The sequence below is a fragment of the Ranitomeya imitator genome, chromosome 1 (genome assembly GCF_032444005.1).
Source record: "Ranitomeya imitator isolate aRanImi1 chromosome 1, aRanImi1.pri, whole genome shotgun sequence".
NCBI classification, from domain to species: domain Eukaryota; kingdom Metazoa; phylum Chordata; class Amphibia; order Anura; family Dendrobatidae; genus Ranitomeya; species Ranitomeya imitator.
The window spans coordinates 395,755,560-395,763,042 of NC_091282.1; the positions used below are offsets into that span (position 1 = coordinate 395,755,560).

At 58.0% G+C, this 7,483-nt stretch overlaps 1 long non-coding RNA gene across 1 annotated transcript; it reads left to right on the forward strand.

Moving 5' to 3' along the window:
• Positions 1-1,179: 1,179 nt before the first annotated feature.
• On the forward strand, positions 1,180-6,697 carry LOC138674340 (uncharacterized). The gene is made up of 2 exons (XR_011320600.1): positions 1,180-1,273; positions 5,517-6,697. It is a non-coding gene; the product is annotated as an uncharacterized lncRNA (long non-coding RNA).
• Positions 6,698-7,483: the final 786 nt, after the last annotated feature.

The window sequence follows — 7,483 nt, forward strand, 5'->3', positions numbered from 1 at the left end:
TTGAACCGATTTGGGCCAGGCTGGAGGGACCTGGGTTTGGTGCAGGGCATCACTGTCTGTGAATTTTAAGTGTCATATCAGTGGCCCAAATGAATTTATCCCCTTAAAAACATCAGTTACTTATTCAAATCTGTGAAAATTGGCTGTTTGCCCACTTTAATGCCAGTTCTGGTGCCCAGAACCCAGTTGGGCCAGGCTAATGGGACCTGGGTTTGATGCAGGGCATCACTTTCTGTGTATTTTACGTGTCAGATCAGTGGCCCAAAGGCATTTAACCCCTTAAAAACATCAGTTACTTATTCAAAACTGTGAAAATGGTCTGTTTGCCCACTTTGATGCCAGTTCTGGTGCCCAGAACCCATTTGGGCCAGGCTGGAGGGACCTGGGTTTGATGCAGGGCATCACTGTCTGTGTATTTTAAGTGTCAGATCAGTGGCCCAAAGGCATTTAACCCCTTAAAAACATCAGTTACTTATTCAAATCTGTGAAAATGGGCTAGGTTTGATGCAGGGCATTACTTTCTGTGTATTTGAAGCGTCAGATCAGTGGCCCAAAGGCATTTAACCCCTTAAAAACATCAGTTACTTATTCAAATTGCCAAAATTGACTGTCTGCCCTCTTTGATGCCAGTTCTGATGCCCAGAACCCATTTGGGCCAAGCTGGAGATAACTGGTTTGGATGTGGGGCGCCCTGTTCTATACGTCTGCAGTGTGAGATCAGTGGCCCAAAGGCATTTAACCCTTTCTTCAGCGCTCTTTGGTGCCCACTTTGATGCCCATTTTTGTGCCAGTTTTAATTGTTTTTGTAGCCGTTTTTAAGAGTATTCACATCAGGGCACCTCACTGCATTGTATGTTATTATTGTGATGATGATTTTTAGTTGTTAAACCTATAAAAAACAGAAAAGTAAAAAATGCCGAATAAGAAACTGACGAATAAGAAACCAACTTCAGCCTCATGCGTGGCGGACTATCCCTACATTATTAATAAGACAACAGTAGAAGCCGATTTCCCATTTGCAGCATGTGTCCCATCCTGGAGGCCGTGGACACTGGCAGATGACCAGTCACTACAGAGCCCCAGAGGGTTTTCCCCATCTATACAAAGTTCAATAGTCGCCGCCATAAGACGCTGTAGTGTATGGGCTCCTTCCAGGTGTGACGTCATTTCCGGGGGCGTGTCCTATTGGGAGGGGGCGTGTTTTCAGTCACATCATGAAGGCGGCAAAGCAAAGCAGCATGATTACAGCTTGTGGACGCCATGGCACATGGAGGTTAGTGGTTTCAGGGTGAAAAAATGCTACTTGCTGCTCGCTATTGGGGGGAGGCTCTGTGGTGGGCGACCTGCTTGTCTGTGTGGGGGGCACCGCTGCTGTGGGGGACCCCTGTGGTGGGCTTTGTGGGGGGGCACCGCTGCTGCTGTGGGGGACCCCCGTGGCGGGCTTTGTGGGGGGGCACCGCTGCTGCTGTGGGGGACCCCCGTGGTGGGCTTTGTGGGGGGGGGCACCGCTGCTGTGGGGGACCCCTGTGGTGGGCTTTGTGGGGGGGGCACTTCTGCTGCCGGCTGTTGTGGGGGACCCCCGTGGTGGGGGGGGCACCGCTGCTGTGGGGGACCCCCGTGGTGGGGGGGCACCGCTGCTGCTGTGGGGGACCCCCGTGGTGGGCTTTGTGGGGGGGCACCGCTGCTGCTGTGGGGGACCCCCGTGGTGAGCTTTGTGGGGGGGGACACCGCTGCTGCTGTGGGGGACCCCCGTGGTGAGCTTTGTGGGGGGGCACCGCTGCTGCTGTGGGGGACCCCTGTGGTGGCCTTTGTGGGGGGGGACCACTGCTGCCGGCCGGCTGTTGTGGGGGGGGCCACCTCTGCTGCTGTGGGGGACCCCTGTGGTGGGCTTTGTGGGGGGGCACCGCTGCTGCTGTGGGGGACCCCCGTGGTGGGCTTTGTGGGGGGGGCACCGCTGCTGCCGGCTGTTGTGGGGGACCCCCGTGGTGGGGGGGCACCGCTGCTGCTGTGGGGGACCCCTGTGGTAGGCTTTGTGGGGGGGCACCGCTGCTGCTGTGGGGGACCACCGTGGGGGACCCCCGTTGTGGACTTTGTGGGGGGGCACCGCTGCTGCTGTGGGGGACCCCCGTGGTGGGGGGGCACCGCTGCTGCTGTGGGGGACCCCCGTGGTGGGCTTTGTGGGGGGGCACCGCTACTGCTGTGGGGGACCCCTGTGGTGGGCTTTGTGGGGGGGGCACCGCTGCTGCCGGCCGGCTGTTGTTGGGGGGCCACCTCTGCTGCTGTGGGGGACCCCTGTGGTGGGCTTTGTGGGGGGGCACCGCTGCTGCTGTGGGGGACCCCCGTGGTGGGCTTTGTGGGGGGGCACTGCTGCTGCTTTGGGGGACCCCTGTGGTGGGCTTTGTGGGGGGGGGCACCGCTGCTGCCGGCCGGCTGTTGTGGGGGGCCACCTCTGCTGCTGTGGGGGACCCCTGTGGTGGGCTTTGTGGGGGGGGGCACCGCCGCTGCTGTGGGGGACCCCCGTGGTGGGCTTTGTGGGGGGGCACCGCTGCTGCTGTGGGGGACCCCCGTGGTGGGCTTTGTGGGGGGGGCACCGCTGCTGCTTTGGGGGACCCCTGTGGTGGGCTTTGTGGGGGGGGCACCGCTGCTGCTTTGGGGGACCCCCGTGGTGGGCTTTGTGGGGGGGGACACCGCTGCTGCCGGCTGTTGTGGGGGACCCCCGTGGTGGGGGGGGGGCACCGCTGCTGCTGTGGGGGACCTCTGTGGTAGGCTTTGTGGGGGGGCACCGCTGCTGCTGTGGGGGACCCCCGTGGTGGGCTTTGTGGGGGGGGGGCACCGCTGCTGCTGTGGGGGACCCCTGTGGTGGGCTTTGTGGGGGGGGCACCGCTGCTGCTGTGGGGGACCCCTGTGGTGGGGGGGCACCGCTGCTGCTGTGGGGGACCCCCGTGGTGGGCTTTGTGGGGGCGGCACCGCTGCTGCTGTGGGGGACCCCTGTGGTGGGCTTTGTGGGGGGGCACCGCTGCTGCTGTGGGGGACCCCTGTGGTGGGGGGGCACCGCTGCTGCTGTGGGGGACCCCTGTGGTGGGCTTTGTGGGGGGGGCACCGCTGCTGCTGTGGGGGACCCCCGTGGTGGGCTTTGTGGGGGGGCACCGCTGCTGCTGTGGGGGACCCCTGTGGTGGGGGGGGGCACCGCTGCTGCTGTGGGGGACCCCTGTGGTGGGCTTTGTGGGGGGGCACCGCTGCTGCTGTGGGGGACCCCCGTGGTGGGCTTTGTGGGGGGGCACCGCTGCTGCTGTGGGGGACCCCCGTGGTGGGCTTTGTGGGGGGGGGGGGCACCGCTGCTGTGGGGGACCCCCGTGGTGGGCTTTGTGGGGGGGGCACTGCTGCTGCTGTGGGGGACCCCCGTGGTGGGGGGGCACCGCTGCTGCTGTGGGGGACCCCCGTGGTGGGGGGGCACCGCTGCTGCTGTGGGGGACCCCCGTGGTGGGGGGGCACCGCTGCTGCTGTGGGGGACCCCCGTGGTGGGGGGGCACTGCTGCTGTTGTGGGGGATCCCCGTGGTGGGCTCTTGGGGGGGCACCGCTGCTGCTGGCTGTTGTGGGGGACCCCCGTCGTGGGCTTTTTGGGGGGACCCCTGTGGTGAGATTTGGGGGGGGGGGGCACCTACTGCTGCTGGCTGTTGTGGGGGGCACCTGCTGCTGCTGGCTATTGTGGTGGGACCCCTGTGGTGGGATTTTGGGGGGCACCTGCTGCTGCTGACTATTGTGGGGGACCCCTGTGGTTGGATTTTGGGGGGCACCTGCTGGCTGTTGGGGGGGACCCCTGTGGTGGGGTTTGGAGGTGACCTGCTTACGGGGTGGACCCCTTTTAGTGGGGGACCCCTGTTGTGGGATTTGAGGGCTATCTGCTTGTGGGATGTGGGGGGAGACTTGCTGCAGGCTATTGGGGGACCCCTGTGGTGGGACGTGGGGAGGCGACCTGCCTGTGGTGGGACGGGGAGGCGACCTGCCTGTGGTGGGACGTGGGGAGGCGACCTGCCGCTTACGGAGGGATCCCCTTTATTGGGGGGCGACCTGCTTATGGGTTGGGATTGGGGGGCTGATGAGGGCTTAGGCTGGGTGGAGTGGACGTCCGATAAGAGTTTAGGCTGGGTCGGGGGTGGACGTCCGATGGGGGGTTTGTGCTGGGTGGGGTGTCCGCGTCTGATGGGGGTGTGTGCTGGATGGGGGGGTCCACGTCCTGTGGGGGTTTGGCCGTCCGGTGGGGGTTTATTATTGGGTGGGCGTGGTGTGCGATGGGAGTAATGCTTGGAGGAGGGGTGGACGTCCGATGGGGGTTTATGCTGGGGGGTTAAGCTGGGGTGGCATCCGATTGGGGGGGTGTCTGATGGGATTTATGGTTGGGGGCAGGGGGCGTCATATGGGGATTTACGCTTGTGGGAGGGAATGTCTGGTGGGCTTTGGGTTTATCCTGTGGGGTCCGCTGGTTAATGTGAGGTGGAGGTTTCTGACTGGGGGAGTGAGGTTATGCTGTGTGGCCTTCTGGTTGATGTGGGGGAGCTAATGCTTCATTGGGGTACACAAAAAAAAATGGGTGTATGCTGCTTATGCTATGCAAAAAAAAAATTTAGGTATTTCCTGTAGAGGAGGGTACACCACCAACTAGCACGAAGCTAATCCGTTTTAACTTAATGTCAGTAGGAGGAAGACATGGGTCTGGACCGCCCAGCCCAGTTTAGGCCTTAAGGTACCGTCACACATAGCGACGCTGCAGCGATACCGACAACGATCCGGATCGCTGCAGCGTCGCTGTTTGGTCGCTGGAGAGCTGTCACACAGACAGCTCTCCAGCGACCAACGATCCCGAGGTCCCCGGTAACCAGGGTAAACATCGGGTAACTAAGAGCAGGGCCGCGCTTAGTAACCCGATGTTTACCCTGGTTACCATCCTAAAAAGTAAAAAAACAAACGCTACATACTTACCTACAGCCGTCTGTCCTCGGCGCTCTGCTTCTCTGGTCTGGCTGTGAGCGCCGGGCAGCCAGAAAGCAGAGCGGTGACGTCACCGCTCTGCTTTCCGGCTGACCGACGCTCACATCCAGTACAGGAGGAGTGCAGAGCACAGCGCTGGAGGACAGACGGCTGTAGGTAAGTATGTAGTGTTTGTTTTTTTACTTTTAGGATGGTAACCAGGGTAAACATCGGGTTACTAAGCGCTTAGTTACCCGATGTTTACCCTGGTTACCAGCGAAGACATCGCTGAATCGGTGTCACACACGCCGATTCAGCGATGTCTACGGGGAGTCCAGCGACGAAATAAAGTTCTGGACTTTCTTCCCCGACCAGCGACAGCACAGCAGGGGCCTGATCGCTGCTGCCTGTCACACTGGACGATATCGCTAGCGAGGACGCTGCAACGTCACGGATCGCTAGCGATATCGTCTAGTGTGACAGTACCTTTAGGTTTTGGGAGGTTTTTTATTAACGATTTGTCTTTTTTAATTTTTTTTTTTCTTCCCAGATATGGCTTTTGAGGGCGACAGTGGAATTGTCACTCTAATCTCCCACCTAGAATTGTCACTACCATATCATCTGTGGTCTACGAGGCAAGGCCCTAACACATCAAGAGTGTTTGGGGTTCCCCGGAGGACCGTTCATGCCACGAATCGCCCTACCCTCTCGCCTCTCTGCGTCCAGGTTATTCCATGCCCGTCTTCATCATCGCTCTGCGAAAAAGGATTTGTGATCTTAAGGACTGGTATATCCTACGAGGCAGTAAGGGGGCTACTTTAAAAAAAAAAAAAACACAGGGCAAATATGTCCTAGTTTTCCCCTGAGCAATGTGGACGTCTCCTGAGGAAACCTTCCTATTCATGCAGCCTCCACGTTTTCCAGAGGCTCCTGTGACCTTGCTCTTAAAATATCCAGGCTTTGGTCTAGGCCTTCTCTGGTGGCCGGTCCACACCGCCAGCGCCCTGAACAATCATGCACGCCAACTTTCTAGTGCGTCCTACTCTGCGCCTATTAGTTTAAGAGTACTTCGCTTCTGCAACAGAGGACTAAAGTCTGCCTCCCAAGAGATCTGTTCAAATTTGGTTGTTTTGGAAATGTTCTGTCCAAAAAAAAAAAACGACGGGACAACTCCCTGACCCGCCAGGAAAAGACGAGACCTTCCTTTAGGCCAGCTCCCTCCTGGCATCCATGAACCCACCAGTACTGGTCTGCTAGGCCTGGATCTAGCAGACTCTCTTCGACATGATGGGGCATTCCCACCTTGGATGTTTCTCAGGATCGGCTGCCGTGTCCTTCACAATTCAAGGCCGGTATTATGATCTCTGGTCCGGGACACCGAAATCTCAGACACCGGAGGCAGGCCTGAGGGGGGGGGGGGGCTTCAGAGCCGCATACCCTACCGACAGTCCTGCCCGCATGCACCAACAGCATATTACATTTTTACAATACTTTAGAAATGCATAAACTGAAACAAGCAAAGGCATAAAATGAAACAAGGAAAGGCATAAAGTTTTTCTATGCAAAAAAAGGCAGTTTTATCAAATTAGAAATATTTCTATATCTATTGTTAAAATGATATTTATCCAGTATTTCTATAAGTAAAAGTCTGAGATTTCTGTGAGAAATGGTAATTGTTTACCTCTTAAACCAGTTCTGAATGTAAATAAAACATTGCTCTGATTAAGTCTCCACATTGTATTTGTCTTTCATTTCATGCGTAGGGCAGGACAAGCCCATGATGTATCTGTGTAAAGCTAGGTTCACATTGCGTTAATGGGTTAACGCTAACGGACTGCGTTGCACGGCGAAAATGTCGAAATTAACGCCGTGCAACGGGTCCGTTAGCGCACCCATTGACAGCAATGTTACTTTTAGCTGAAGCGCATGCCATTTTCGGCACGCGCTAGCGATGTGCCGTTCTTTTGTGACGGACCTCGGACGCTGCTTGCAGCGTCCGAGGCCCGTTCCTCGCTACCGCAGATCGGGGATCTGCGCTAGCGGGGAGGGTGAACGCCGACCCTCTAGAAACATTGCGTTAGCGCAATCCGCTAGCGCTATGCGCTTAACGGATTGCACTAACGCAATGTGAACCTAGCGTAAGACGTAAGGTGCTATAATAACAGCCTTGGGCTGGTTTCACACCAGCATTCGGCAGGGCTGCGGATGGCAGCCTTCTTCCTCCGTTAAGCCCCGCCCAATGCCGCACCTCTTCCTTCAGTTCCGCCTACGTCTGCATGCGTCCTGCATACCCTATCTTTAACATTGGGTACGCAGGCCAAGCGGATGCCTCTGCATGCGTTGTTTTAATGCTGCGCCGACCGCAACAAAATGCAACATGTTGCGTTCGACGCAGTTCAGCGCATCGTCAAAACGACACGTGCCTGTGTACCCAATGTTAAAGATAGGGGATGCATGCAGACGTAGGCGGAGCTGAAAGAAGAGGTGTAGCAGTGGGTGGGGCTTAACGGAGGAAGA